This window comes from Notothenia coriiceps, unplaced genomic scaffold (assembly GCF_000735185.1).
Source record: "Notothenia coriiceps isolate Sejong01 unplaced genomic scaffold, NC01 NC01_scaffold00037246, whole genome shotgun sequence".
Taxonomy (NCBI): Eukaryota; Metazoa; Chordata; class Actinopteri; order Perciformes; family Nototheniidae; genus Notothenia; species Notothenia coriiceps.
In genome coordinates, this window is record NW_011369947.1 from 18,876,403 (window position 1) to 18,881,406 (window position 5,004).

A 5,004-nucleotide genomic window follows, 5' to 3' on the forward strand; every position below is an offset into this window, starting at 1 on the left:
AAATCAGTTGAAACATTGTGGGTACCACAAAACAAAGGCGCCAGTTTTTACTGGCCGTATTTCTTTAACTTAATCATTTTTGTAGGCCTAGTCTATTTTGTGTGTGTGGTGTGTGTGTGTGTGGTGTGTGGTGTGTGTGTGTTGTGTGTGTGTGTGTGTGTGTGTGTGTGTGTGTGTGTGTGTTGTGTGTGTGTGTGTGTGTGAGTGTGGTGTGTGTGTGTGTGTGTGTGTGTGTGTGTGTGTGTGTGTCGGTTGTGGTCGCGGTTGTTGTGTGTGGTAGAGATCTACAAGGGGGGGGGAGGGGAATACACGGGTAAAGGGTGTCACCTAGGTGTGGACCGTGTGCGTTATGTACAAGTCACAGACAAGAAACATATAAATAACGTCAAAAAGGTCATCAGACTATGTTATTAATGTCAAACTTTCCCACAATTTAATTTAAACCAACTACTAATTACCAAAAACACAATTTACATTATCGTCAATTTTGTCCTGGCCAGTTTAACTGGCACTTGTGGTTCATTCCCGTAAGTAACAAAAATTTTTGTGTAAGCCACCATTTCTATTGTATTCATTCTATCATGAATAACTTAGGGTTAAACCCTTTACAAACAGAACGTCGTCGTATTTTTTCTAAATGGAATAGCGCGCTTGACGTTTATATTAAAAGGAGATTTTTTTTTGACATGTGATGATTCGGGTACAAACTGTCACCACCGTCGTCTCACACAAAGACGGCCATAACCCTGGTCTCTCTTCTTCTAGCTCGCTCGGCCTTTCCTGTCAGACTGTCTTCCTGCATCGACACGACACAAATCGAGTCTTTCTACGACTGGTTATAGAGATTGCACGACTCCGGACGCGAGTCTCCTTTCATTCATGTCATTACAACATCATACTTACAAGAATCCAGTTTCGAGCAGGTACTGTCAAAGCGGGAGATTTGGAGTTTACACTGAGTTTTGGTCTGACAGTAGGGGACAACGACTGGAAAACACTCCGGCTCGCTATCGAACAAACCGATTTGTGTCGAGTCGGACGTGTCTTTTGAGAAGTGATGTCGAGTCACTAAAATAGTCACAAGGAATTCAATGAAAGTGGGGATCAGCAATTTTGTATTTCAAATGTCTAATGTGAAGGATATCATAAAGCCTTAATGCAATAATGTAAAACAAAAAAGTTATGATTGATGAAAGTAGTAAATCGGTCAGATTTGACCCAAAGACAACAGGAGGGTTAAGCCCACAACGAGCACACGGGTATGGAGGACCGAATATGACATAAGTAAAAAATAAATTAATGCATAAATACAGAATAAATAGAGGAATAACCAAATTAAAGAATACATTAATGTAAGAAAAAACTGAAATAAATAAATGTGGGAATAAATAAAACACAAGAAAAAATATAAATATGGAAATAAATGTATTAATAAAAACATTTAAGGTGAGAATAAACAGAACACGCATTATATATCTTTATGTGTTGCTATTAAAGGTTCACGCACAAATGTAACAAGCATCACAATACACATTAGGATAAATCAACATAATAACTGCACAGCTGGGAATGAACACCACCTTCTGAGTCAATGACAACAGCTCTTCCTCTCAGCCATAGCCGACTGCCAAAAAAAATAAAAATAATATGATATATAAAACATAGTAAAATCTAACTTGGAAAAAAATATATATAGATATTTAATATGACAACAAATGTTTTCTAAAACAAAACAAAAAGTCATAAAATAAGAATTAAAAACATTATTTTTCAAAACATTTTTATATAAAACTTGAAAAAATATTTAATTAAAATAACATGAACATTTGGTTTTGTCAATGGGGACAATTATTTCTGTTTGCTGCTTTAAGAAAAAATAATACACATTTAAAATCAGTCCTTAAGCTATAGCTCAGTGGTTCATGCATGTAGAACATGCTAGATCTCTGTGAGGTGGGTTCGAACCCCCCCCCCCTTTAAGTTGTCTAAACTAAGGATATTGATACACATCCACCATGCCTGTCAATGATCCTGCACAATCTCTAAATTTGGGATACCTACAGTGTTCCTTAAAACAGCTGACAAACCTTAAACCAAAGTGTCTTTTAACCAGTGGCACATTTTTAGGTACTTGTACTTTTATTTGAGTATTTCCAATTTCTGCAACTTCACACTTACAGTACATTGTACTACAAGTACCACTCTTTAAACACTAAATTTATTTTTAAAGTTTTAATTTCTACTAACAAATTCAGATTTAGATTATTAATACAAAAGTATGCAGGAATACATCATGCTGTAATGTACAAATAAATGCATCACTTATTAAAATCAAATTGTATAATATTATATTCTGAAATGAACTATTCACCATGATGAGGAATTGTACTTTTGGTACCTTCAGTATACGGTAAACAACCTAGAGAAGAGTCCTCGTCTCGACTAACCTGCCGCACGTAGAAGTGGACTTCGTGTTTGTTATTTTCAATGTGGCTCGTGAACTAGAATTCTCTTTCGACATAAGAGTGTAGTTATCAGTGTAGTATTCGAGACTATTTTTTTTATACGAATAATCTTTTATGTTATGAGATTTCTAATCATAACTCAAATATTATAACGTTAGACTAGAACCTGCAAGAGAATTAGCGCGTACATTTAGGGTCCTCCACATTTTTTCTTCAACTTAAGGTGTTTAAGGGACGCGTAGTTATACACGGCCAGTCGTATTTGACGTAGTTTTTGCGAACTGAAGTGAAACTAACTCCACTTAAGGCGAGAAAATAACTCACATGACTTTCGACGCGTCGTTTGAGAGTACGTACGTCTGTCCTCTCGACGTTCGGTAATTCCGAAATGGTCGGAATTTGCAATTGTATATGTAGTAGTACGCTATTGACCATGTTTACGACAAAGGAATTGTAAATAATAGAATAAGTCACCGTGTTAGATTAGATGACCAACAAAAATCACGGGGACGACATAAGAATACCAAAACGACCACTTAATGAGAGTATGAGATACGGGGACAGTATCGACAAAATATTTCATTATGTTCGAATGCTTTGTGTAATACACATGTTTGACAGAACGACGAATCCGGTTGTGTGTATTTCACGGCAGGTCACCAGAAGTGATAACGTGAAGAGTAACTTATCATTCAGATTACGCCTGTCACCTTTCATAAAAGACCTTGTTTAGAGTACGACTTAATACACTTTAAGTTGTTAGGGAATAAGGGCTCCGCGTTTTAATGTTACACTCCTATTACCTGGGTCAGTTTCCGTAGGGTTTTATCAAATCGAGTATTATTTACTACCCAGACGAGACCGCAGTATCCGTTAATTGTGAGCAGGAAAGAGGTGGCCGAAAACGTTGGGAAATAGACAATTCAGAGCGCAGTAGGGTTTTTACCGGATGTGGTAAAAAAAACGCTAATTTATACCTTTATTTACATAATTATTTTTGTAAATTCCACTCTTATTTGTCTTGTGCGTAATATATAGAAATACACAACGATAATTTCCAAGTGCGTGTTTACATTGTTCGTAGTGTTATGTGTAATCCTATTTAGTTGTATTATTGACGTGTCGACCCTTACTTGTGGTGGAAGACTCAGTTACTGTTGTCGAGAAGGAGAGTCGGTATCGGCTGACGGTTTTTTTTATTTTTATTATACTATATATTTTGTATCATTTTAGATTGAACCTTTTTTTATATATATCTATAAATTATACTGTTGTTTACAAAAGATTTTGTTTTGTTTTTCAGTATTTTATTCTTAATTTTTGTAATAAAAAGTTTTGTAAAAATATATTTTGAACTTTTTTATAAATTAATTTTATTGTACTTGTAAACCAAAACAGTTACCCCTGTTAATAAAGACAAACGACGAAATTCTTTTTTATTATGTGTAAATTTTAGTCAGGAATTCGATATCGAGTCACCAAGTACGTACATCTTGTACGATCTAGAGACACTCCACCCAAGCTTGGGGGGGGGGGAAATTCAACAGATTTGATTCCTATAACTATGTGTAGGTGGTACGGACAGTTACTAGGACGTGTTAGAGATTTAAACCCTATGGATGTCACAAGGAATTTTGTCGACTGTTTGGAATTTGGTTTCACAGAAAATTGGTCACCGTGTAAAAATCCATGAACATGAAAATACAACTCATAAAGGTTAAAGACGTTGAAGTGTGAATGTCATGTAACATGATGTTCATGGTGAGAAATTTGTGATTTAAATAAAAATTTCAAAATTAAAGATGATTGTTTAAGTCTAAATCTAATAATTATGTTTTCATACGTCCTTATGTAGTACGACATTACATGTTTATTTACGTAGTGAATAATTTTAGTTTAACATATTATAATATAAGACTTTACTTGATAAGTGGTACTACTCCTTAACATGAAAACCATGGAAGTCATATCGTACTTCAATGTTCTATTTTCCGTGAGAATTGTTGTGGCTTGTGAAAAACACAGACACACCATACTAGATGATTGTTTAAGTACTCAGTCTAATAACTTTTGGTTTCTATCAATGTCCTTATTGTGAGTACGTTGATCCTACTTTGACAGGTCACCAGTCACCGTTCCTATCTGACTAAGTTACAGACGTCCTGATTACTCCTTTCACTTCCACGCGGGACCTTTTAGATCTCTAATCTTTTTGTTCTTACGTTCCTTAGAACAGTCACTACCTCTCTTACTGTTAAGTGTATCGCCTATTATCCCTTGAAGCCATACACCAACATATTCATATGTCTATTAAGTTTCATAATATGACATATTAAAAAATGCAAGTAATTATAATTCGTAAGTTACAGTGAAGTACACTGTACAAAGGTTTGTGTACGATGAGTAGAGTTACGCTATAGCCTCACGTCTTACAAGTGCAAATTTAACGTGACAGAACAGACGTACTTAATAAATTTACTTATTGCTTTTTAATGCATGTTATGTTATGAAATCTTTCTAATAAACATTTGCCTATTTT

General features: G+C 35.1%; 1 protein-coding gene across 1 annotated transcript in view; it reads right to left on the reverse strand.

The window, feature by feature from the left end:
* pdha1a (pyruvate dehydrogenase E1 subunit alpha 1a) overlaps positions 1 to 5,004 on the reverse strand; it is a 19,061-nt gene that overhangs the window by 12,369 nt on the left and 1,688 nt on the right. The gene's annotated exons all lie outside the window — the stretch shown is intronic.